We start from the raw sequence: 27923 nt of genomic DNA on the forward strand, positions 1-27923 counted from the left end.
GTCTCTACTAAAAATACAAAAAATTAGCCGGGCGTGGTGGCGGGCGCCTGTAGTCCCAGCTACTCGGAGAGGCTGAGGCAGGAGAATGGCGTGAACCCAGGAGGCGGAGCTTGCAGTGAGCCGAGATTGCGCCACTGCACTCCAGCCTGGGCGACAGAGCGAGACTCCGTCTCAAAAAAAAAAATACAAAACAAAACAAAACAAAAACAACAAATAGAAGCACTGGGTGCAAAATTTCCTCAAAGACTGAGCATGGTAGCTCGCACCTGTAATCTCAGCACTTTGGGAGGCCAAGGCGGGTGGATCACCTGAGGTCAGGAGTTCGAGACCAGCCTGGCCAACATAGTGAAACCCTGTCTCTACTGAAAAAACAAAAAATAGCCAGGCATGATGGCAGGCACCTGTAATCCCAGCTACTTGGGGAAGCCGAGGCAAGAGAATCGCTTGAACCTGAGAGGCAGAGGTTGCAGTGAGCCGAGATTGTGTCACTGCACTCCAAACTGGTGACAGAGTGAGACTCTATAAAAAAAAAATTTCTTCAAGGATGTTATTTTTAAAAAATAGCCACTGCATACATTGCAGAAGTATGAGCAAAAATGAAAAATAATTTTGTTACCTCTATTTTGTAATTTAAAAACTTATGTTTAATTTTATGCATGAATTTTCATTGTGAGAGAAATTGCTTTGAAGTTAGTTAATGTGTATTGGGCTTAAAAATTCAATGTAAAAATTGGTCTTAAAAATTTTCATCTTAATGAATGTAATTTACTAGTAGGGAAACATGTGAGTAAAATAAACTTATTTATTTCTCACATAAGAAAAATAAACATGGCCAGCCACGGTGGCACAGGCCTGTAATCCTAGCATGTTGGGAGGCTGCAGCCAGCAGATCATTTGAGGTCAGGAGTTTGAGACCAGCCTGGCCAACATGGCAAAACCTCATCTCTAGTAAAAATACAAAAATTAGACAGCATGGTGGTGCATGCCTGTAATCCCAGCTGCTCAGAAGTCTGAAGCAAGAGAATCACTTGAACCTAGGAAGTGGAGATTGCAGTGAGCCAAGCTCATGCCACTGCACTCCAGCCTGGGCAACACAGTGAGACTGTAGAAAAAAGAAAAGAGAAGAGAGGAGAAAAGAGAAGAGAAGAGAAGAGAAGAGAAGAGAAGAGAAGAGAAGAGAAGAGAAGAGAAGAGAGGAGAGGAGAAGAGAAGGAAGAGAAGAGAAGAGAAGAAAAATAAATGCAATAGAGCATTGCTACGGACTGACTGTTTCCTTCCAAAATCCATATATTGAATCCCTAATCTCCCATGAGATGGTATTGGGGCCTGTGAAAGCTAAATAGGTTTAGATGAGGTCACGAGGGTACAGCCCCCATGGTGGATTAGTGCCTTTATAAAAGGATGAAAAGACCAGAGCCATCTCTCTGTCTCTGCCATGTGTGGATACAACTAAAAGGCAGGTATCTACAAGTCAAGAAGACGCCCTCACCAGGAACCTGACCATGCTGGCATCCTGATTTCAGACTTCTAGGCTCCAGAACAGTGAGAATTAAGTGTTTGTTGTTGAAGCCACTTATTCTATGATATTTTTCATAGTAGCCCCAACTGACTAAGACACGTATATAAAATATTTCAGAATTTTAGAACCGGGAGTATAATTAATGCTGCAAATATGTGTAAAGTTCTCAATTATGGAATCCACTATATTTACATCCTGCTTTTCAAAGAAATGGAGTACTTATAGGACAATAAAAAAATTCATTTTTTAAAAAAAGATTTATGAAACATATTCAGAGCTTGACATAGTTTAATTATACACCCTTCCACAAGAAGGTTAAAGAAAAATACCATTCTTTATTGGCTAACTCTTAGTAATTGTACAAATCTCTGCCAAATGTCATTTCCTCTGAGAATCCTTTCCTGATCCCCTGAGTTTGGATTAGGTGCCCTTCTGCTGTGTTCTCCTAGCATCATGAATTTACCTCTAGTTGCAGGTTATGGGAACAGCCTGTTTCTTTCTCTCTCTTCCTACCATACTGTAAACTCTTTGAGGATGGGGTCATGCTTTGTTCATCAAAACATCCTGGCATTAGCCCAGCCCTGCTCCAAGTAAGGGCTCTGTGTCGATTTGTTGAATGAATAGATAAATCATCTCTATAAAAGCCACTAGCTCACTATTAAAAGTAATGGGGAAAAACACAGTTACTTTTGCACCAACCAAAGAGATAATTGTAAAATAGGCTTTAGAAAAATGCAAGGGGTGGCCAGGCATGGTGGCTTATGCCTATAATCCCAGCACTTTGGGAAGTCAAGGTGGGAGGATTGCTTGAGCTTAGGAGTTCGAGACCAGCCCGGGCAACATAGGGCGATCCCATCTCTATAAAAAACATAAAAAATTAGCCAGGCGTGGTGGCATGTACCTGTGGTCCAAGCTACTTTGGAGGCTGAGGTTAGAGGATCACTTGAACTTGGGAGGTTGTGGCGGCAGTGAGCTGTGATGATGGCACTGCACTCCAGCCCAATGACAGAGCAAGACTCTGTCTCAAAAAGAAGAAAGAAAATGCAAGAGTTTCTTTCCTAATTTTATTAAATCAAAAGAAAGAGAAAAAATAAAGAAGTAAAAGGCTAGAGTTTTTCAAATTGCCCATGTGTTAGAAATGTTGGAAACATTTTAAAAATATTCAGAACACTATAGCAAAACAATACATTTTGCCAAGAAGGAAACAAGAATGTGACATTAAAATTAGCACTGCCATTCCAGAATTTGAAAGGCAAGTATCAGAGGAATTTTTGAGGAGGACAATAAAAGCTTTTGTTAACATGGAATAGAATAAGTACATACACAGCACATACAGAGAATTTATTGAAATTATTTCATTTTATGCACACAGGCTAATGAGCCCATTTTGGCACTTTTGTTTGTTGTTGTCTTTGTCCAAAATCATGTGCTCTGAGGAAAACTATGAATTGCTTTAAACATTAACAGATGCTGGATTTAAAGAGTGATCAACTTCTAAACTGCTGATTACCATGGAAAAAGTAAATACATATGCTCTGTTCTGTACCAAGTTTGAAGCTATTATACTATGAAGAGGTTTCTTATGTTTGAGAACATGTAAAATATGTGACACAAAAGCAGTGGCTTCACGGCTGTTCGTTTTCCCTTTGTATTTGGAATTGGTTGACGTCAACTAATTTTTGCTGTAATGTATCCAACATGATGATAATAGCTAACAGTTACTGAGGGCTTACTATGTGCCCGGCATTGTTCTATAACATGTGCACGTATTACTTCATTTAAGCATCATAATAACTTAATGGGAAGTATTATCCCCCTTTTACAGATGATGAATTTGTGGAGAGAAATTTGCCTAAGGACACAAGCTAGTAGCTGAGGCATCTGGAATTTGAACCAAAGCTGTCTTGCCCTAGAGCCTGAGTTCTGAGTTGCAATAAAAGCCAGCTTGGTTCAAGTTAGCAGAAAAGAGAGCTGTTCAAAGAATAGTGGGCAGCCCACAGAATTTTGGGAATGCTGGAGAGCTAGGCAGTGGACTGGACAGCCAGGAACAATCCCAGAAACCCCAGTGCAGAGCAGCTCTGGTGAGAAAACCACTGTGGTGGCCCCAAGCACTGACCACTAGATGTTTGATACACCAGATACAATCAACCGTTTCCTCGCTTTTGACATGAACATGCAACAGAAAGTCTTTTACTCTTTTTTTATTTTTATAATCAAATTGAATATATATCACTATTTCACCAATATCATTCCACTTGCCACTGAAGCAGAAAATTCTACTTATCAATGTTTAATGAATGAACTGGATCATATAGGCATGGTGGAAATGGTTCTGTATGGTGAAATATTGTTTCTGAGCTAAAGAGGTCAGGATGTGGCCTGGGGAAGAAGGGTGTGGGAAAACTTTCAAATTTTCCTGTGTTTTAAAATCCTTGTTATATTTTCCCCATCATGTTTGGGGAGCCAATGCACGCATTTCATATGTGAGGTCAGGTAACAAAGGCTATTGTTTTTTTGTTTGCTTGTTTTTTAGTAAAGGGGTCTCACTCTGTTGCTCAGGCTGGAGTGCAGTGGTGCAATCATAGCTCACTGCAGCCTGGAACTCTGGGCTTAAGTGATCCTCCTGACAAAGGTTGATTTTAAGGGACAAGAAACCCCTAGGAGCAGGGCTCTTATCAAAGGTCAGGTGCAGAGTTAATTAGACCCCCTATCCATAGCATGTAGGGGTTGGAGTGTCAATTGTATGAATCTCTTCCCAATTTCACATTCAGTGACACCATATTGGTGGCTCAAAATAGGTTAATAAATAGTAGAGATATTTATTATACACCATGGAAATTGGCAAACACCCAAAGAGCACCAATTATTAAACACTTACCAGCATATTACTATCAAGTGGATGTGCTTTCAATAGAACTGCTAGAGTGAAAAATCAAAGAGGTCCATACACAGTGTTTCCTTCAAAGAAAACAGCATTTGAAGAGTCATGGAGGAGGATTGTGATGGTTACTATTGTCAACTCGATTGGATTGAAGGATGCAAAGTATTGTTCCTGGGTGTGTCTGTGAGGGTGTTGCCAAAGGAGATTTAACATTTGAGTCAATGGACTGGGAGAGGCAGACCCACCCTCAATCTGGATGGGCACCTTCTACTCAGCTGCCAGCATGGCTAGAATAAAGCAGGTAGAAGAATGTGGAAGGTCTTGACTTGCTGAGTCTTCCAGCCTCCATCTTTCTCCCGTACCGGATGCTTCCTGCCCTCGAACATCATCAGACTCCAAGTTCTTCAGCTTTTGGACTCCTGGACTTAACACCAGTGGTTTGCCGGGGTTCTCTGGCCTTTGGCCACAGACTGAAGCCTGCACTGTCAGCTTCCCTACTTTTGAGGTTTTGGGACTCAGACTAATCCGCTACTGGCTTTCTTGCTCCTCAGCTTGCAGACAGCTTATCATAGGACTTTACCTTGTGATTGAGTGAGTCAATTCCCCTTAATAAACACCCTTTCATATATACATCTATCCTATTAGTTCTGTCCCTCTAGAGAACCCTGACTAATACAAGGACGAACCTTAAGCTCCCTAGAGACATTTATTTTAAAATGAGTAGCTACAATAGTGTCACCAGTGATATACTTTAACAACACATGGAGTTTAGATTTCAATGTATTATAGTTCATACGCTGAAAATATATTCAGGGTCAAAGAACTCTAAGAATTTTGACTTGGAGTATGGAAAACAAGAAAGAGACAAAAATGGAAGAAAAGAATATTCTCAGGAAGCAGTAACAACCAGAGCACTAAACTAAGAATGCATCAATCAAGATGTTACTGATTAATCTAAGAAATGAACAAATCACCCTCAGCCCAGTGCATGCAGATTCCTCTCTCCTTCTACTTGCATCTACTCCCACTGAGCTGCTCCTAATGGGAGGAACAGCCTAGCATCCCAGCACAGCCTGCAGATGAAGAAATGAGGTGGCGAGGGGTGTCAGGGAGAACCACGGGCCTTGATGGGGCTAAAGAAGTCAAAATAAATTCTCTACTTTGTTGCCCAAAGTGGTACCCAATGATCAAGAAGAAAAGCAGAGTTCGATTTTACATCCCTTATGGTTTCTTTTCTGATTATCCACAGGTTGCCTGGCCTTGGTGGAAGTCGCTGCACATCTGTGCTCCATCTGTCAGATGTTATGGCAGTGTTCAATGTGTCTGACAATTGTGTCCTGAGGCTCCAGTAGCCTCCATCACATAAGCCAAGTGGACACTGGGCAGTCATTCTCCAGAACTCACTAGACATGCTGTCTTACCTTGGGATTTCTAGACACATTTGTATGTATGGGAGAACATACCATCACTCCAAACATGAGGGTCAGTGAATGGTGCTTTTCTATTGCAGGCTTCTGGGACTGCCTGGCTGATACCATTCGTGTCTAATGGAGGGAGTCTTATGTGATGGCTGTCTCCCTCTCTGATGCCATTATATTCGCCAGCTTGGGCTGCCCATAACATAGACTGGGGGCCTTAAACCACAAAAACGTATTTTCTCTATGTTCTGGAGGCTGGGCGTCCAAGATCAAGGTTCTGGTGACTTGGTTTCTGGTGAGGACTCTCTGGCTTGCAGACAGTCACCTGGTCACCTTCTCACTGTGTCCCCACATGGCCTTTCCTCAGTGCATACTCATGGTGGGGGAATGGGGAAAGAGCTCTGGGTGTCTCTTCTCCTAGGGGCACTAATCCTATCAGATCAGGATCAACTCTTATGACCTTATTGAATCTTAATTAATTCTTCAGGGCCCCTTTCCAAATACAGCAACACTGGAGGTTAGGACTTCAAAACATGAATTTTGGGGGGAACACAGACATTTAGTTCCTAACAGTAACTGACCACAGCATTCTGGGATAGAGTGTCACTCAAGATCTGGAGACAAGTGCTGAGCACAGCATCTCTCATTATTGAATATTAGGACGCTTGTGGATTTTCAGCTGATTTTTCCCACATAATGAGGAAAGAAACCAAAGAGAGATATCCTTTTTGTTGCCTGGATAGTCAGGACTGAAGACAGTGGGGGAAGATGATACAAATAAAGGTGCAAGATCCAAAAACGGGGAGTGGGGAAAATTCTACGTGAAGACTTTCATCTGGTCCATTACCCCTCTACAAAGGGTTTTTTCACTCAGGCCCAGAGTTACTCTTGGGGCTGTGTGTCTGCAAGTACAAACAAAGCAGGCCCTGCTGGGAAGTCAGGAAGCCTCTGCCCACATCTATGCTAGAACATCTTACTACAGAATATAAAGGGGAACTTGCCATGCTGTACTATGGTACCCCAGGCAGTGAGGCCAAGGAAAAACTCAAAGGCTTTTTAAATGATCACTAACTTTTAAAATTAGGGATAAAATTTTTTTATTTTTTATTTTTAAATTTTATTTATTTATTTTAGAAACAGGGTCTTGCTGTTGCCCAAGCTGGAGTACATTGGCACAATCATATCTCACTGCAGCCTTGAACTCCTGGGCTCAAGCAGGAATATCAATTTTAAAACAATTAATAGTATTAACATAAAAAATTAATACTATTAAAATATTAATTAATTAAAATTAAGTTATACTTTAAAAAAATATTTCTTTAATTAAAACACAGTTCTTATTTCTTTTTTCAGAGAAATCCCAACACTGCAACCTCAGTGATAAGTCCCCAGCCAGGTCCTTGGAGTTGTCATGGAAACACGTGCAGTGCCTGCCATCTGAGTACCTGGGTGTTACTCTGGATGCTTTCACTGGGGAGCTAAGCCCGAGACCACCTCAGTTGTGCTTCACCAGCTCTTTCATTTTCTTTGAGCAGTCTGATTATTTTTGTTGTTGTTTGCTAACATGTAGGCTTTGCCCACTATCTAATTATTACATTCCATCATTACAGAGGGTGAGTCTGGACTAGCTATTTGAATGAAAGGCAATGTTTTATACTGACATTTTAATCAGTGGAACTTTCTGTCATAAAATCTCTATGAGACAGTCATGATTTGCTAAAACTAATATACATCTTTTGTACAGCCTGGCATCTGTGTATAATTGACCGATTTATTAGATGTTTGTGGTTCATTGATTTTCTAGACAGAAAAAAAATTGGCTTGCAGTTTCTAACTGCTGTTTTCCTCAAATTGATCATGCTGGCTCTCATAAATGTTCCCTTTGTGCTCATGTTCTTACTGTTGCAAAAAAGAAACTGTATTATATGCAGTGTGGTGTCACTGGCCTTGGATTTAGAGTCGGAGTTTTTTTTTTCTTCCTCCTGCAGAAACTAGCTCTTTTTTTGTTGTTGCAAAGTCTTTTAAAGACAGTTTTATTCAGAGAAATTTTCCTTACAAAAGGCTGCTTCTTCTCTGAGTATACATCTCTTCAGTTTAGCATTATTCCTATAAGGGAAATTTTCTGAAAGCTACTTTGCTTGATTTACAATGATGCCAAAAAAATAGAATTATTGACAATTGATCTCGAGATGATATCCAAGACAAAGATAACTTTCAGAAAATTTTTCTTTATGCTATTGCTGATAATAAGACATTTCTGGCTTAGATGGGAGTTTTACAAAAAGTAGCCACAGTGTTAAAGCATCAGTACACAAAATGATTAAAAGCTAATAGTTGTCTCTGTTTCCTTGCATAAAATATGATGCAACATATGGGGTGAGGCAAGCCATGTTTAATAGACATCAGTTTAGAATTATTGACCATTTTTGGATGCATGGAAAAAAAAGCTAGAAGTAAAAAGAAACAAGGAGAAAAGAGAAACAGAGGAAAATACTTTTTAATTCATTCGATGAAACCAGCCTAACCTTAATGCCAAAACCAGATTAAGGCATTACAGGAAAGGAAAACAAGAGACTAGTATCTCTCAGGAAAGTAGATGCAAAAATCGTCAACAAAATATTAGTAAATTGAATCCAACAATGTATAAAACAAACAATACACCATAACCAAATGGGATTTACTCCAGATATGCAGAACTAGTTCAATGTTTGAAAATCATAATGTATTCAATCACAACAACAGGCTAAAGAAGAAAAATTATATGATCATATCAATAGATGAAGAAAAAGCATTTAACAAAATCCACCATCCACTTATGGTAAAAACTCCAAGCAAACTAGGAATAGAGGGAAACTTTCTCAAACTGATAAAGGACATGTACAAAAAATCTACAGCTAACTTCATACTTAATGAAGAGAAACTAGATGCTTTCCTTTTAATTTAGGAAGGCAAGGATACCTGCTCTCACCAGTCTTATTTTAGATCATACTGGAAGTCGTAACTAGTGCAATAAGACAAGAAAAAGAAATTAAAAGCATACAGATTGGGAAGAAAGAAATAAAGCTGTCTTCGTATATAGATGGTATGATTGTCTGTGTAGAAAATCCGAAAGAATCAGCAACAACAAAAATCCCCTTCTGGAATTAGTAAGCTATTATGGAAATGTTGGCAGATACAAGATTAATATTTAAAAGTTAATTGTTTTCTTACATATCAACAATGAACAACTGGAATTTGAAATTAAGAAATAATGCCATTTACATTCACACTGAAGAATTGGTATAAATCTAACAAAATATGTATAAGATTTATATGATAAAAGCTATAAACCTCTGATGAAAGAAACCAAAGAATATATAAATAAATGGAGAGATACACCAGGGACATAGATAAGATTTAATATTGTCAAATATCCCTTCTTCCCAACTGGATCTATAGATTAAATGAAATTCCAATCCAAATACCAGTAAAGGTTTAAAATTTTTTTTTAATTTTGACAAACTAGTTCTAAAGTTTGTATGGAAAGGCAAAAGACCCAGAATAGCCAACCCAGTATTGGGTTTCATTAAGTAAGAAAGAAAAGAATACAATCAGAGGCCTTACACTATCCAACTCCAGGAAGTACTATAAAGCTACAATAATCAAGACAGCATGGTATTGGTGAAAGAATAGACAGATAAGTGGAGCAGAATACAGAGCCTAGAAATAGATCCACACAAATAAGACCAACTGATACTTGATGAATGAGAAAAGTCAAGTTAGTGGAAAAAAGATAGTCTTTTCCACAAATGGTGTGTGGGAGTGGGGGAGGTGAATATAGGAGCTCTGTATTTTCTGCCCAGTTTTTCTGTAAGCCTAAAATTGCTAAAAGAAATGGAGTCTATTAATTTTTTAAAAATCGATTCCAAAGAAAGGGTAAAGGGAGAGATATAATCATATAACCATATAAACTTTGGGGTAAGACAGAAGCTTTGACATTAAACACATGAACACACTAGAAGAGGCTTAAATACATGAATAAAATTACTAGGAACTCTATATTTTGTAATTAATTGGGTCAAACCCCAAAATGGCAGGAAAAGAAGCAGCCAGAAAGGAAAATAACACACCCACTCAAAATAAAAGAAAAATAACAACCACTACAAGGCAATCAAATGAGTATTCTAAAGGGCCATGATATAAGCAAAAACATAAATAACTCTTAAAAAAATCACCCTCACTGAGACTGTGTACAAGCTGGGTCAACAGCCCACTATACAGGTGTCCTATGAACACCAATTACAGCAGCCCTTTCCAGCTCAGGGGATGTTTCCTGAGCCTTTGCCTCAATCTCAGTAGAGTATTTGAAAACCTAGAGGACTCCAGAGCCAGACAGAGCATGTTCCAAGTCTGGATTCCCATGTACTAATGGATGCTCTTGGGCAGAAAATAACCTCTCAAAGACCGTAAACCAGGGCAGTCAAGCAGAGACTTGGCGTCCAGGCCCTCTGGTCACACTGCATGGGTCAAATTCTAGTTGTCTCTCCATGGAGGTGAGACCATGAGAATCCAATGAGAAAATAAATGTGCATTTTGGCCGTTCATCTGATCTGGTTTCTACTCCATTGCTTACCACATAGATTCTTTCTCTGGTTGGCCCCCTTGCATTGTCAGTTCAATTGGACAAGACAGATGATATTATTTTGGTTTCACACCCAGGATGCCGCCTCTTGTCTCTCTTTCTTCCTTTCATACAATGCTGCTTCTGTCTCCTGCCCAGGTCTCCGGGTCTCCGAATTCCAGCCAAGAATCAGTGTGCTGATGCTGCTTGCTTTGAAAAGGAGAGTAGCTCCTGTGACCTGAACCTAACACACCAGAATCAATGCAGCATCATTGTATCTGCAAGATTAGGGTAACAATTATTTACAAGTCAATGGGAAAAGATAAAGAAAACATTCTCTATGTAGTGGCAATGTGGAAATTCAAGCAAAATGAAAATGAAACTAACTTATTTGCACAAATAAGAAGCCCTAGGCGGTTACTGACAGGCAGCTATGTAGGTCGTGACATAGGCAATGAGTACTGAACAGGCTCCTGAATCTAAGGAAAGTGGGGGGAATATGGCGTCTCTGCCTCTGGCTGCGGGGCTACACAGCTGGCAGCCGGCAGTAGGAGCAATTTTGCATCTGCTTTTTTACAGCCCAGTGACTGGGCAGGATTTTATGGCCAATAGCAGTAAAAATCTGGCAACTATACATTTGGAGCCCAGAAATTGAATCACCAAAACAATCCAGGGGAAAAAAAAAATAGAAAAGTGGTAGAAATGAAATTCACCCAATCATTAGAAAATAAGACAAGAGTATTTTTAAAATATAGAAGTTTGGGAGAAGGGCAAAGTTTGGCTCTAAAACAGAAAGGGAATTTTTTAAAATGCAAAAAGTCTTGGGGAAAGGAGCACCGTGGAGCATTTCCAAAGCTTTAGGGAATGAATGAGACGTATTTCGAAAAACCCAAAATTGCACAATTGTTTTTTTGGAATTAGTACAAGATTAAATTAGAGATGTAAAAATAAAGGAACACTGAAAACAGAGTGACTAATTTCTCTGTATTTGAAATAAATATTTGCTTTCTTAAGGGAAGAAAAGAAAAAAGAATGAAAAAAATCACAAGTATTCAAGGAGAAGACTTTTTATTAAAAAAATACTTATAGCACTAAAAACTATCCCAATATTTATTAACATCCAGCTAATTAAAAATCATGACACTAGAGGTCAGGCTCCTAATTCTGAACAAATTATATTTACTATATTATCATATCAGTGAAGTTTATAAGCAGCAGGTCCATGAAATCATTGCCATTATTATTTTAATTATTGGTAATAATGGTAGTAGATGTTGCTTTTTAGTGAAGAACTAGGTTATCAGAGTAAAAGGTCTGACCTAGATTCTCTGAACTATTGAGTGTCAAGAGTATTTGTTCATGTCAGAAGAATTTTTAACATCTAAATAATTTATTTAGAAGAGAAATTTCTTGTTGAATAATCACATTTTAATAGCCTACTCTCAAAGTTCAAGAATTTCTCTCTGCCTAGTGTTTCTGAGTACAGACTCTGATACTAGGATTCCTGGGCTCATATCCTACCTGTTTCTGATTTGTTGCCCAACCTTAGGCAAATCACCCATTTGCTGCGCCTGTTTCTTCATCCATAACCTCAGGGTGTTAATAGCATGTACTCTATAAGGTTGTTGTGAAGATGAAGAGAGTTAACATAGGGGAGGATCCTTGGAAACCAGGGGAGGATCCTTTGAAGCCAGAAGTTTGAGACCTGTCTGGACAACAAAGTGAGACCCCTCATTTCTACAAAAAACTTTTAAAAAAATTAGCCAGATGCAATGGCACATGCCTATAATCCCAGCTACTCAGGAGGCTGAGGCAGGAGGATCACTTGAACCCATGAACCCAGGAGTTTCGAGGCTGCAGTGAGCTATGATCGCACCACTGCACTCTAGCCTGGAGATAGGCCTTGTCTTTGAAAAAAAAGAACAAGACTCTGTCAAAAAAAAAAAAAAAAAACAAAACTTAAAATATGTAAATCCTTTAGAGAAGTAAACAAAGTAACTGAAGGGTCAAAAAAAGAAGAGCAGTAGATCATGGATTTAACTGCTTAAGAAATACCTCTCCAACCCACCCCTTTCACCCAGAGCCCATACTTGGTGCCCAAGAAGTCCAGATATTCTCCCATGCCCTGGCAGGGTCTGCAGTAGATCTTCCAGGAAGTGCTCCAGAGGAAGCCAAGGAGGCTCTGAAGCAAGGCTGAGAGGTGAATCCTCTCCAGCCAGCCTGACTCTAAATAGAGGTAAGCCTGGGAGGAAACTGCAGCAGTGTTGAGAGGTGACAGTGTGCTGGCAGCCCTCACAGCCCTCACTCGCTCTTGGTGCCTCTTCGGCCTTGGCGCCCACTCTGGCTGTGCTTGAGGAGCCCTTCAGCCCGCCACTGCACTGTGGGAGCCCCTTTCTGGGCTGGCCAAGGCCGGAGCCGGTTCCCTCAGCATGCGGGGAGGTGTGGAGGGAGAGGCGGCTGCGGGAACCGGGGCTGCCTGCAGTGCTTGCGGCCCAGCGCGAGTTCCGGGTGGGCGTGGGCTCTGAGGGCCCGCACTCGGAGTGGCCGGCAGGCCCCGCTGGCCGCAGGCAGTGAGGGCCTTAGCACCTGGGCCAGCAGCTGCTGTGCTCAATTTCTCGCGGGGCCTTAGCTGCCTCCCCCAGGGGCAGGGCTCGGGACCTGCAGCCTGCCATGCCTGAGCCTCCCTACCCCTCCGTGGGCACCTGTGCGGCGGGAGCCTCTCCGACGAGCGCCGCCCCCTGCTCCACGGCGCCCAGTCCCATCAACCCCCCAAGGGCTGAGGAGTGCGGGCACATGGCACGGGACTGGCAGGCAGCTCCACCTGTGGCCCCAATGCGGGATCCACTGGGTGAAGCCAGTTGGGCTCCTGAGTCTGGTGGGGACTTGGAGAACCTTTATGTCTAGCTAAGGGATTGTAAATACACCAATCAGCACTCTGTATCTAGCTCAAGGTTTGTAAGCACACCAATCAGCACCCTGTGTCTAGCTCAGGGTTTGTGAATGCACCAATTGACACTTTGTTTCTAGCTACTCTGGTGGGAACTTGGAGAACCTTTGTGTCCATACTCTGTACCTAGCTAATCTAGTGAGGATATGGCAAACTTTTGTGTCTAGCTCAGGGATTGTAAATGTACCAATCAGCACCCTGTCAAAACGGACCAATCAGCTCCCTGTCAAAATGGACCAATCAGCTCTCTGTAAAATGGACCAATCAGCAGGATGTGGGTGGGGCCAGATAAGAGAATAAAAGCAGGCTGCCCCAGCTAGCAGTGGCAACCCGGTCAGGTGTCGTTCCACACTGTGGGAGGTTAGTTGTTTTGCTATTTGCAATAAATCTTGCTGCTGCTCGCTCTTCGGGTCCACACTGCATTTATGAGCTGTAACACTCACCGTGAAGGTCTGCAGCTTCACTCCTGAAGCCAGTGAGACCACGAACCTACCCGGAGGAAGGAACAACTCCAGCATGCCGCCTTAAGATGCGCCGCCTTAAGAGCTGTAACTCACCGCGAAGGTCCGCAGCTACACTCCTGAGCCAGCAAGACCACGAACCCACCAGAAGAAAGCAACTCCAAACACATCCGAACATCAGAAGGAACAAACTCTGGACACGCCGCCTTTAAAAACTGTAACACTCACATCGAGGGTCCACGGCTTCATTTTTAAAGTCAGTGAGACCAAGAACCCACCAATTCCGGACACAGTGTGAGGCCTAAGTAGCAGGGCAGGTGACGCTGGGCTTTGAGCATGCTGAAAACAAAATGGAAGGTACTCCAGTGGAGCCATTTGGGCAGCAATTGAGGGCAGGACCCCGTGCCCAATGACTTAGAGGGCTGGGCTGCCCATCAGCCAAAAGTCAACAGGCACAGCAGCGACTGCCGAATAGCCCTCAGACCAAAGGATCCTCACCGAAATGGACAATCTTCAGGAAATGTCCACCAGCACCCAGATGTTACCAGGAAAAGGTAAGGAGGAGAGATGGGCACCGAGAGTCCGAGTGTGGGTTCCTAGAGAGACTGGGTTGTGTTTTAAATCTGAATCAAGCTAGTCTTAAATGGCAAAATTAAGTTTTTTCAACTATAAGTAGAAATGGAGGTTTAACGGAAAGTCAAGATCAGTCTTTAAAAAATAAAGAGAAACTGGCCAGGGTAGCACTTCTCAGAGCGTCAGTCCCGACTAAGGTGGTGATCGTTTCAGTTTGCTCAGGATGGTCCTGCTAGATGCTTGTCCCAGGGAGATCAGTGGCTCCCCTTTCACTCTCAGCAGGTTTTGATTGGGATGATTTTAAGGTCTCCCTAGTCATGACCTGCTCAATTTCGAATACCTTGTCTAGGATTGCTGAGGGTTGTTACACAGGTTTATACCACTGAATAACAACAATTCTAAATGACAAAATGGAGCTGTGCCTCTAATAGGGTGCAGAGCAGAGGTGAGCCCTCAGAACCAAGAGCAGTATTGAAAACAAAGCTGTCAGCTCTCCTGGAGGACCTGGAGAGGAGCTTCACCTAGCATGCAGCCCAAGGTGAATTAGACAAACTGGACTAAATATTTAAAGAAAAGCTTTCTGTGGATAATTTGTCTGGATTTTTTCAGGATGGGATGATTTTCTGCAGGGATGACAGTGACAAAGTGATGCTTGCGGCAATAACCAGAGCCATTGAAAGACAACCTGGAGCCAGACAGGGGCCAGCCAGGTAAGCAACTCACTCACCTGTCCTCACGGCCTCTGCCAGGGACAGACAAACAAGGCCCTTGAAATGAGGCGAGCCAGAAAGAGGGGGACATGACAGAGGCTGAGAAGGGGATGGAAGTCCTGAGATGGAATTTGTTTTTTTGAAAAAAGTAGAAGGATGAGGAGACAGAGCAGGTGCCCAGCCTGGAAGGCTGTCCCGCAGGGGTGAGGAGACCTGGGGAAGTTGGATTTCACCAGACACAGCACAGTATGCCCAGCACACTAGGGCCCTGCCATCGAGTGCCAGTGTCCTAGGCCCCCTTGTTCTTATGGAACATGAGGCTGCAACCCTTATCCCTGACACACCCAGAGACTCTGATATTCACTTTCAGAACTTCTCTTCCCCTCCTCTGTCCCAACAATGGAAGTTTTCTAGCCAGACACTTAACTTGTAGGAATTAGACCTCCAGGGGCCCCCACCTCGGAGATAAGTTGGACAAATATGTTTATAACTGGACAGGGAAGGGATCTGCTGCCTCCATGCCCAGATCTTTGGCCACAGCAGTGAGCTTATGCACCAGGCTGTTTGCTGAGCTGGCTTTGCCTGGTCACATGGATGAGGACAGAAACAGTTGTCCCAACAGCTCAACTTCCAAACAAGTCCCATCAGCTCCAGCCTGATGTTACCAGAAAACCATCTGCCCAGCAAAGGGGAGGCAGGAAACTGTGTCCCCCACCCCCGAACACTGCCAGTCCCTGCTGCCAACCCTTTCATGTAAAGCATAGGGTGAGAATTGTTTACAAGAGCCTGGTTCTTCACACACCAAGCTACAGAGAAATTCTGGGAAAAGGGATCAGGGTTGGGGATTAAGGCCTAAGAGGCTGGGCCACTGGCAGGGCCAGTGAGAGCACAGGGTACCAAGTGCTGCCTTACACCTGGGTAAGATGGACATTTTTAACTGGACAATGACTGAAAGAATACTTGGCTCTGATTAGGTCATGTGTTGGGCCTGAGTGTGTAGACTCCTATAACAGTGCAAAGTCATCAATACAGCAAGGAGCAGTGGTCTCAAATAGGGTCCAAGAATCTGCACTTGGTGATTTTGAAGGACATTTGGTGTACATACCTGTATGAGTCTGTTTTCACACTGCTGTAAAGATACTACCTGAGAGTAGGTAATTTATAAAGAAAGCAGCTTTAACTGACTCAGTTCCGCATGGCTGGGGAGGCCTCAGGAAATGAAGCAAGGCACGTCTTGTATGGCAGCTGGAGAGAGTGAGAGTGAGGAAGTGCCACACTTTAAACCATCAGATCTCATGAGAATTCACTCGCTATCACGAGAACAGCATGGGGGAACTGCCCCCATGATCCAGTCACCTCCCACCAGGTCCCTCCCTTAACATGTGGGGGTTATAATTCAGATGAGATTTGGATGGGGACACAGAGCCAAACCATATCAATGCCTTTCCTTGAAGGAACATTGAATGTTGCTGGAATTGATTTTTGAAGGCCAAAATATCAAAGCTGGAGATTCTCTTTTGATTTGGGGGTTGTGGAATCCAAAAATCATGTGAACACAATCTTTGTCAGCAATCTGAGCTCAGGCCCAGGCAGTGGCTCATGGCTGCTGTAATCCCAGCACTTTGGGAGGCCAAGGTGGATGGATCCATGAGGTCAGGAGTTTAAGACCAGCCTGACCAAGATGACGAAACCCTGTCTCTACTAAAAATACAAAAATCAGCCGGGCATGGTAGCATGTGCCTGTAATCCCAGATACTCAGGAGGCTGAGGCAGGAGAATTGCTTGAAGCCCAGGAGGCAGAGGTTGCAGTGAGCAGAGATCATGCCACTGCACTCCAGCCTGGGTGACAGAGCGAGACTCTGTCTCAAAAACAAAACAAAACAGAACAAAAGTCTGAGCTCAGATTAAGTCAAAACAACTTAGTTTTTAATGATGGCCAAAAACAACTTTTTTCCACCTCCATTTGATGTTCTTTATTCATCACCTTACTCATTGCAATTTTTTTTTGCATTTTCATGTTTCTTATTTAATCATAAACCACGTCATAATTGATCATTATTGAGATCTATTATATTTGACTCTTCTCGTTTATTTCTTTATATTTTTCGAAGAAGAGTGATGGACTTTGGGATTTTCTTCTTGGGGGAACTCTATGTTTCAAAGTCAAGTGGAAGTTGCCTGAGGACAATCTCTCTTTCTGGGTTTTGTTTTTGAAAACAAAATAATTGAGAGTTTTCGACACAAGAAAGAAAGACAGGTAATCAATTTGGGGGTGAAGGAGAAGATAAGGGATGAGAGAGAATGATTAATCTAGACAAGAAGGGAACAGTAGTTAGATTTTTACTTTTAGCAACTGAAAGAGGGTATAGAACCTCAGAAGAGCAGGAGGGAATGCCCATCTCCAGCACCTGCTCCCAAAGCACGGCACCCTCCTGTCTAAGGGGTGGCACTCAAACTGTGGCGCAGCTTCCAAGGCCTACGAAGCCTTAGGCAAGTGTAATCAATATAAAGGTTGGCCAGAATGGGCCACAGAGAAGTGGAGCTTCCCAAATATTGTGCCTCGTGTGAGACCACAGAAGCCGTAAAGGGATCCTGGCTGGCAATAGGGGACGATAGAAATAGAGAATCGAGTCCCAGTGATGACTGCCTTTAAGTTTTCTATCAGAGTTAGATTTACATGTATTTTTGAAAAAAGAAATGAAGTTAATGGCATGTTTCATTTCTTAACACTTGGTGCAGGGGAATACACATTGATCACACGAAAAGAAAATTCACCAGGAATGGTACAAATCATGGAAGTGCATAAAAACGGTCCTAAATCTATCGACATTTTAAATTCAGCTCTTTGAATTAGAGTTGCAAACAACTGTTGAAGCTGACAAATTCAAGTTTCATTTCCGATTGTTATATCCTCCTTGTAGTGGATGCTCCAATGGGCCTTGTGTTTGGAAGGAGGGAAACCAAGGGTAAAAGGCAAAAGAACAAGAAAACTGGTGGACTGGCAAACTAACGTCTAAATCACTGAGAGGGCCAGGCATGGTGGCTCATGCCTGTAATCCCAGCACTTTGGGAGGCCAAGGGGTGGGGATCAACTGCGATCAGGAGTTCAAGACCAGCCTGACCAACATGGTGAGACCCTGTATCTACCAAAAATACAAAAATTAGCCAGACGTGGTGGGTGGGTGCCTCTAGTCCCAGCTACTTGGGAGGCTGAGGTGAGAGAATCACTTGAACCCGGGAGGTGGAGGTTGCAGTGAGCGGAGATGGCACCCCTGCACTCCAGCCTGGGTGACACAGCCAGACTACATCTCAAAAAAAAAAAAATGTATTGAGAGGAGACTAATATTAAGATGGCTTAATGCCAGTATTACTAATATTCCAGTAGGGACACGTGACAATTTTGCCATAGCTCTACATCTCAATGGGCTTGGGTGTTTTTTGTTGTTGTTGTTGTTTGTTTGTTTTAAATCTTTGTTTTCTGAATTAAAGATCTCTTTTAAATGATGCTGTTTTAAGTACCATTGCCACAAGGCGTTCTAATGTAAGTTGTGTTTAACATGGAATAGTTTCTGACTCTGTGAGGAATGGAGCTCTGTCTCTTTTGAGTAGAGGTGAAATTTGCATGACTTCTCATCAGGAAACTCAAACAGTTCATGTTCAGCAGAAACAAAGATTATGTTTTTTGGTTTTAACCTTTTAGGAAAGGTGCTATTGACTTATTAGTCACACTTTATAGTAGCCAGGAGGAGAAATAATTGACTAAGAAGAAAGATGCTCACGTATTTTTGAAAGGCTTCTATTTTCATATTAGTATGTTGAATATTTAAATATAATTTGTGCTCTTTTTAACAGATATTTGCTCAGTTTCAATGGAGTTTCCAAAAGTAAGAAGTTATTTAAATTGAGGATTAATCTTTAGCATTTATACTTCCTCATCAACTAAGATTATTGTACAGTGTATACAACAAAAAAATTCTAAAATCTACAGGAAGATTATTTTTGTGAGAGAGGCAGAATTCTTGAGAGCTGAATGTGTTTAGAGGTCATTTTTAAGAGATATTTTACAAAATAATTACTTGTTATTAAGTCATTTGCAAGAAAATAACACCATGATGCATCTATAAGTAAATAAAATATCTGATTATGTCAGGGAACCATTTCACCCACATTTTTAGTACTATCCGTAGTATGTAAGAACTGAATAAGAGTATTTCTGGGGCAAAGAAAAAGAGGAGGTTTTTCTAAGAATTTGCTGAGTTAATATTATACATCTCTGTGCATGGCAATGCAGCATATTTAGTCTTAGAATAATTTTCTAAGGAAAAGACCTTTCTACTTGAGGACCCAGATTCAACTGGGTTTACTCTGGAGAACTGAGTCTTTACCAAGTCTCTGCTAAATCCAGAAATGTCAGCATCAACCTCTATCTGCAGGGCTGCAAGGCCTTCATCAGAGCTGTCATGAGGACATAAATCTTGAATGGGAAACAAGGTGAAAAGTGCTTCAACTCATTGCATTTCAGTCTCTGTGGTCCTTAGAATGGTTTTTTACTGAAGTGAAGTTGAAGATGAGCCTGCAATCTTGTCTTGGTAACCCCATTTAGCCCTTGTTCTGTCATCATAAAGTACGGAAAGTCCTCATTATCCAAGAATAATTGATACCAGGAAGGATCCACTTCACAGTGAATCTGCACAAAATGGGAACCAAAATTTAATAGTAAATAGAAAATAAAAAAGAAAGTTAGACTAGGATCTTATGAAAAGTGAAGCTAAAATTATGAAAATTGTTTTATATTACATTAAAAACTTTTAGGTTATAATTGTATCTGTTGTGATAATTCTTAGGATAAAAGAGTAATTAACTACTGATTGCTTTTTTAGGGGTAGAATTTTTCCACAAAGTTATCTGATAGCAAAGTTTGCATTTGTCTTCCTTTGCAAACTAGAAAGAGGATCATTTTTCTTTGCAAATATATTCAAGAATTTCCTCATATTTTACAAGATCTTTTCTTAATCCTTTTTTATTAAAATCATTCTTTTCCAAGTATCATCATCCTTGTCAAATTTCTCTTCTTCAGTTGTCAACTGTTCTAATTCTGTGAGATCCTTATTTGCCAGTGGCTTTGTGAATAGGATAATTATTTAGCATTCTTTTCAATGACTTTATGTCACCTTATATAGATGGCAAAATTGGCAATTTTTCTTTTGAGTTAATTTGCATTGTATTGTAGAATGTTTATACCATAAAATTATCATCAATATTCAGATAACCAAGATTTTGAAGCATGGCTAGAGACTGTTTTGTAAATGGGGTCAGTCGATTGTTAGAATTGTCCAGCTTGCCACATCTTTTGCAATCTCATAATATCAGGGACTTGATAATGAATGTTCAGACAATGAGAATAACTCTATACAGCCTTGAAGTTGAGAGCAGTATTGGTAGATGGGAAAGGACCTATAGTCAGTTGTTACTAGTTTCCCCCCCCCAAAAAAACAAACACAAACACCTTTGCCCCTATTAAAAAGTAATTGAAAAACCTTGATCTTTACTTTCTTGCTGTTTTTCACATTATCAAAGAACTTAACCAATGTAATGGAAAGGAAGCTCCTTTCTATATTGCCACACAGAGACAGCCTGTGCCATGATGAAACACAACAGGACATTCTTTGAAATACATTGACTGATTTTATTTTAGCAGTCTCTCCTGACACTCCCCATCATGGCTGTTACTTGCAGTAGCATTACCCAGTGTATTAGTCAGCGTTCTCTAGAGGAACAGAACTAATAGGATAGATGTATATATAAGGGGAGTTTATTAAGGAGTATTGACTCACACAATCATAAAGTGAGGTCCCATAATAGGCCGTCGGCAAGCTGTGGAGCAAGGAAGCCAGTCCAAGTCCCAAAACCTCAAAAGAAGGGGAGATGACAGTGCAGCCTTCAGTCTGTGGGCGAAGGTATAAGAGTCCCAAAGTTGAAGAACTTGGAGTCTGATGTCGAGGGCAGGAAGCATCCAACACGGGAGAAAGATGTAAGCCAGAAGACTAAACCAGTCTAGTCTTTCCATGTTCTTCCTGCTTTTATTCTGGCCATGCTGGCAGCTGATTAGATGGTGGTGCCCACCCAGATTGAGGGTGGGTCTGCCTTTCCCAGTCCGCTGGCTCAAATGTTAATCTCCTTTGGTGACACTGTTACAGACACATCCAGGAACAATACTTTGCATCCTTCAATCCAATCAAGTTGACACTCAATATTAACCATCATACCCAGTAAATTTTAAGACCCATGAAAGAAATAGCCTCAAATTTACAATGTATAAATGTAAAAGTGTTCAATAATTCATGGACATCAACATTTCTCTTTGACAGGTACCTAGAGAGAGAAAAGAGAGCTTCTGGTTTGGCAAGGACTGCAGGAGTTCATCTTGGGTGACCCGTTGTTTATAACCTGTAGACACAGGTGAGTGTAGTGGTTAAGTGGTAGCTTCCTATTAACCTATGCAAAATCCCTACCCACTGTCTGGGTAGGGATCCCAGCTCTATCTCTTACTAGCTGTGTAATCTTTAGCAAGTTATTTAACTCGACTTTTCCTCAACAAACAGAAATTATAATAGTGCCTATGAAACAGGATTGTTATGGAAATGAAATGAACTAATATTTGTGAAACAATTAAAATAGTGAGGACCCATAGGAAGTGCACAAATAATTATTTTTTAAAATAAAATACCCATGGCCCGACGCGGTGGCTCATGCTTGTAATCTCAGCACTTTGGGAGGCCGAGGCAGGCGGATCACGAGGTCAGGAGGTCGAGACCACGGTAAAACCCTGTCTCTACTAAAAATACAAAACAAAACAAAAAATTAGCCGGGCGTGGTGGCGGGCGCCTGTAGTCCCAGCTACTCGGAGAGGCTGAGCAGGAGAATGGCGTGAACCTGGGAGGCGGAGCTTGCAGTGAGCAGAGATTGTGCCACTGTACTCCAGCCTGGGCGACAGAGTGAGACTCCGTCTCAAAAAAATAAATAAATAAAAAATAAAATAAAATAAAATAAATACCCAAATATGTAAATAGTACAAATCATTAATTACTAAAGAAACTGCAACATCAAGGACCATAAGGGAAGCGATTTCTCAGAGGGCTTCTGGTAGCTTCCTATTAACCTATGCAAAATTTCTAGGAATTTTACCAAATTAAGCGAAGTATGCAAGAGGTATTCAAATTCCATTTTAAAAAGTTACAGAGCATTGCACGTGTTTGTAACATAACTAATAATCTGTTTTGAGAATGGGCTTTCTTACTGCAGACCCAGGATAGGTTCAGGGCTTGAGTCTTCTGATGATCACTGTGGATCTACCATCTGCTCTCGGAATTGAACACGTGTTTGGGCACCTGCATCAGTTCTTCCTGTGTAAGTTCTAACCACAGAGGCACCACTAGTCTACAGCACTTAAGGGCAGTGGAGGGGGATGGGGTTGCAGGACTCTTTTACTCTGTCCCTCCCCTGCAATTGACACCCAAGTCGGTCACTTAGTGAAGCCCAGGAACAGCCTCTGAGAGGCTCATTGGAAGCCAGTTTTTGTGAGCTGAGGATGGATGAGCATGTAGCATCATGGACGATAATGTAGTCAGATGAAATACATTGTGTTAAGGACCTTCAGAGGCAACAAGATCTATGTCGTTTCCAATTGAAAAGCCAAGGCATTGTGAACCACAATGGTATTACTCCTTTCATCTCACTGAGAAAGATAGGAAATTAGCCTGGAATGGAACATTTGAAAATAAAGTCTGGAAAGACGGTTCCTGGATCTGCACAGGAAGATATGGTACCTGGACACTATGAGGAATCGTCTTCTGGTTGAACTGATTTGATAATAACCAAGCATGTAGGCCCCTCCTCTCTACTCATTATTCTAAATCTTCATTGATAAATCACTGTTCCTTACATGGGCCCATGAATTGTATAATACATTTTAATAAAATTGTTTGTATAAATGGGAGCCCCATAAAAAATATTAGCACAGGGCTGTACGCTTTGAGGATTACCCTGGTAAAGAATGCCAGCTTTAGACCTAGACTTCCTTTGTTCAAATCCCAGTTGTGTGCTCTTGAGCAAGGTACCTGATCTCTCTGGGTTGTTTTTGTTTTTTTTTGAAATGGAGTCTCACTCTGTCACCCAGCCTAGAGTTCAGTTGTGCGATCTCGGCTCACTGCAACCTCCACCTCCCGGGTTTAAGCAATTCCCATGTCTCAGCCTCCTGAGTAGTTGGGATTACGGGTGTGCAACTAATTTTTGTATTTTTTAGTAGAGGCGGGATTTCACCATGTTGGCCAGGCTGGTCTTGAACTCCTCTCTGTTCTTTAGTTTCCTCATGTACAAAATCAGAAGGATACAGCACAGGTTGTGGTAAAGATTAAATAAATTCTTCTGTGAAAGCCAGTGCCTGGCCTGTGGTATGAACTCAATTATTATTTGTTATCATCTATTTCCTCCAAGACTGCATATTCATGTGGCTTTTGACAGTGTGTGAAACAGCTTTCCTGAACGTTTGGCCATAACATCTTTAAAGCATGTCATTCCATCACATTTTAAAGTGGCCTGTTCATGAGAATGATACAGTGGACTCTGGGGACTTGTTAGGAAGTGTGGGAAGGGGGTGAGGGATAAAAGACAACAAATAGGATGCAGTGTATACTGCTTGAGTGGTAGGTGTACCGAAATCTCACAAACCACCACTAAAGAACTTACTCATGTAACCAAACACCACCTGTACCCCAATAACCTATGGAAAACTTTTTTTAAATAATAAAAAAAATTAAGTGGCCTGTTTGGGTCAGCCAAATAAGATGGAAGAATGAAATAGAAAAAATAGTAAAATAAGGAAAGAGAAGTATGGGAAAGAACCAAAGCTGAGTAGGGGGGAAGGGGTAGGAAGAAGAGGGAGATAAAGAAAATATGAATGATTATGAGAAATTATTCTTAGCATTTTAAGTGCTAAAAATCATTTTGTGACTACTAGTTTGTGTACACTGGCCCCTGTTGATTGGATCCTAGAACTTAAAGGTGGATTTGTTTCTTACCACAAAACAACAACAACAATAAACAATAGCAAAATAAACATACACACACACACAAAGGAACGTACAAAAAAGCTTTGGAAGTGATGGATACGTTTATTACCTTGATTGTGGTTATAGACAGGTGTGTGCCTATGTCCAAACCCATCAAATTGTATACATTAAATGTTCAGGGTTTTTTGCAAATCAAGTATACCTTAGTAAAGCTGTTTAAAAAAAAAAGATGAGTTCATCTATGTTGTCCTTTCATCTCTCTCAACCTTCTCAAAAATGACTTTTTGAGAGTCAGAGATACCTTGATGAGATTCTACAATATCTACCTAGGATCTCACACTGTCTCTGTAATAATTAAAAAGGAAAAGTATTTAAGCCAAGTAACCCCAAGATAAAAAAAAATTGCCCTGGTAACATTAAATTAAATTCTGCATCCTCAAACTCTAAGATTTTATTTTATTATATATTTATTTTTTGAGATGGAGTCTTGCTCTGTCACCCAGGCTGGAGTGCAGTGGTGCTATCTCAGGTCACTACAACCTCTGCCTCCCAGGTTCAAGCAATTCTCCTGACTCAGCCTCCTGAGTAGCTAAGATTACAGGCACCCACCACCATGACCAGCTAATTTTTGTATTTTTAGTAGAGATGGGGTTTCGCCATGTTGGCCAGGCTAGTCTTGAACTCCTGACCTTAAGCGATCTGCCTGCCTCAGCCTCCCAAATTGCTGGGATTACAGGCGTGAGCCACCGTGCCCAGCCCTAAGTAAGATTTTAGAAAAAAAATAAAGTATCCTAGTTATAAAGTTTACTGGGACCAGGAAGTTCCCCTTTTTATTTCTGAAGGAGCTTCAAGTTTCCCTGAAATGAAGGAGGTACAGATGGGGTCTTAACAGCAGTGAGAATCACAGATAAATATGATTCCATTTATGGGGCTTTAAATTACTTTCCATAAAAATAATGTGGCATTTTTATTTATATATCACTGGGTAATGCTTAAACTTAATGTAATTAGTGCTAAGGGGCAGCTGGAGTTTTATATATTATTTTTATTTCTGGAAGATAATCCAAACAAGAGCAAACCACAAGTCCTTCTAACACTGCAATTCCTGCTGTTAGTCTATTCTAAGCACACATACCTCAGTCCCATCGAAGATGCATCACTGAGATGAATTCAGGTTATCCTAAGAAAATAGTATAACCTGAGATGGAATGAACAGCAATTAATTTCTGCCATTCGAAAACATCTTGTGCAACAATGAATATCAGTCTGCCACCCCACCTCTGCCCAACCTGCAAAATCATGGTTGAACAAAACACTCTGAATTACATAAATGGACACATAGACTCCCAGGCTGTGCTGCAGAATGTGTTTTGAGATTGCAAACATAATTTAATCCTTAACAATTTCTCTCCCTCCCTCTCTTGTCTCCACTTTTCTAGGCCAGTATAGATGTTTCTGTTTTCAAGTTTTGTTTCGCTTTGATATAATTCTTGTTGTAGTGAAACAAGAATCTACCTATTCATGTGGGTCTCCAGCTACCAAAAACCTCCTGTTGAGGGTTCCCGATATGCATTTCACATGTGCTTAGAAAGTGTCTGGCCAGGTTTCAGGTCATCTTCCATCTATCCATTCTGATACCTGCGTTAGTAAGGAGGTCTTTTAGCACCTCTATTTTTTCTTTAATTCTGAGTATTTCCTGTTTCCTTTTCTTATCCCTCCATCCTGTCTGGGCTTCTGGCAGTTTGAGCCCAGAGGCCCAGATTTAGAGTATAATTAGTAAGCATTCCATCCCTTAACCCCAGGGTCCCTGGGAGCAGAGTGCTCCGCTGGCGCTGGCCCTGGCCCTGCAGGATATCACCCGGATGCTGCCTCAGGAGAGCCCCACAGGGCCCACCACACCCCCCAGACCTGGTGGTCTCCTTCTGGGTAGTGCTGCTGTAGGCACAGACCTCTGCCTAGGACCACAGCTGCGGCTGCCGCCAGCAATGCCTAGGAAGCGTCCAGGTACCAACACTGTCTACTGGCCACTGTCCCCTTCCCTAACTCTCTCATATCACATTCCTTTAGGGAATTACCCAAGCAAAGCAAATATATCCCAATGTTAGCCTAAATAAATAAATAAATGCTCCAATTATGACTTACAGCCCCTTCTCTTCCTAGAACCCAGATGTAGAGTCTTGGGCACTGATGACAGATCCGTGAAACTGGCACAACACTGTGCTCCAAATTCTTCCCCACCATTGACCGTGAAGGCTCTATAGCAGTATCAAGCTGGTTGTACCCGGTTCCTTCTTCCCTTAGGATGAATTACCTCCTAGGAACCTCCTTAGCCTCTGGAAATAGGCTTTCATCATCTCATCCTACCTGCCCACCAGACGTAACCAGAAGTGTCTAAATCCCAGGAGTGGCCACAGTTCTGCCTCAGGTAAGACCCCTCTTCCTTTGAAAAGAACAAAGTCCATTTGAGACTGAGAATGGGATGACATGCTTCTGGACAGTTGCATGTGGGGAGCATCTCATGGTATTTACAGACCTAAGGTATGAAGAATGCAGAGGGAATGAAGGAGCCTTAGCCAGGCCCTAAACTAAAAAACAACAAAACTAACTTCTAAGTAAATGAAATTTACCCTGTTGCTCTCACGTAAGTGAGAATGGTTGGTGGTTTTAAAGTATATTTCAATGGCTCTTTACCCAGCATGTATTTTGCTAAATTTTATACTAAAGTTATGGGTTAGCTTTGACATAATTGCAAATTTGTTTTCTAAGCTATTCTGGGAAGCTTAATTATGGAGCCCTAAAGGAAGTTGAAACTTCCCTGTGCAATTTATAAAAATCTACTTGTAATTTAATGTACAAGCACATTACAATGTAAGTATAATCTACAATGTATACTTAACACACCACACACGGAGCACATATCTGCATATTACAACATACAGAGCATATTCTATAGGGACCATTCTTGAGATTTGGGGTGCTGACTAATCATACTCTTGCTCTCCTCTGGGTTCTAATCAGTTTGTTGTGTAAACAGGAGACAGATGGGAGGTCACAGAGTGCCAAAGGGTTAGGGGGAGAATGAGGCTTCCTTGTCTTCCCCAGCTGAATCCGACTTCCCCTCGCAGTCACAGACAATGCGGCTGGGGAGCCTCAGTCAGGAGAGGCCCTTCCTGCTGAGCTCACCACGAGGGAAGGTGAAATGGGAGGAGGTGGAGATGTGGACCTGCTCCCTGGTGTTGGATTCCACTTCTGCTTTGGCTCAGTTCAGAGCCTGTTGGACTCTCCCATCTGTCCAGTTAAGAAAGTAACTTCTTCCAAAAAGAGGAACTGGTAGAGGAGGAAAGAATCGAGAAGCTTCCTGATTTAGTACCTCCTGAAGATGGTGACCATATTGGGGGAGAGGGAGGAAGCCCTTGTTTTAGGCATTAAAATGAGTTTAAGAAAATAAAAGTGCCTTCCTTTAGGAGAGGCAGAACTAGTTTTTTTTTTTTTTTTTTTTTGAGGCGGAGTCTCGCTCTGCCGCCCAGGCTGGAGTGCAGTGGCGCGATCTCGGCTCACTGCAAGCTCAGCCCCCCGGGTTCACGCCATTCTCCTGCCTCAGCCTCTCCGAGTAGCTGGGACTACAGGCGCCCGCCACCACGCCCGGCTGATTTTTTTATATTTTTAGTAGAGACAGGGTTTCACCGTGGTCTCGATCTCCTGACCTCGTGATCCGCCCGCCTCGGCCTCCCAAAGTGCTGGGATTA

At 41.7% G+C, this 27923-nt stretch overlaps 1 long non-coding RNA gene across 2 annotated transcripts in view; it reads left to right on the forward strand.

Annotated features, from left to right (window-relative positions):
* The window catches only part of LOC116463122 (uncharacterized), a 61236-nt gene extending 34649 nt beyond the window's left edge, over nt 1–26587 (forward strand). The window contains exons 4-8 of one of the 2 annotated variants that reach the window (XR_004246574.2): nt 10578–12654; nt 13816–14380; nt 15009–15109; nt 21478–21568; nt 26479–26587. This is a non-coding gene — a long non-coding RNA (uncharacterized LOC116463122). Of the gene's footprint in view, nt 1–10577; nt 14381–15008; nt 15110–21477; nt 21569–26478 lie in introns of both variants that reach the window. The other variant, XR_009211978.1, reaches the window with a different exon arrangement.
* The last annotated feature ends 1336 nt before the right edge of the window (nt 26588–27923 follow it).

The sequence above is a fragment of the Hylobates moloch genome, unplaced genomic scaffold (genome assembly GCF_009828535.3).
Source record: "Hylobates moloch isolate HMO894 unplaced genomic scaffold, HMol_V3 SCAFFOLD_26, whole genome shotgun sequence".
Lineage (NCBI taxonomy): Eukaryota > Metazoa > Chordata > Mammalia > Primates > Hylobatidae > Hylobates > Hylobates moloch.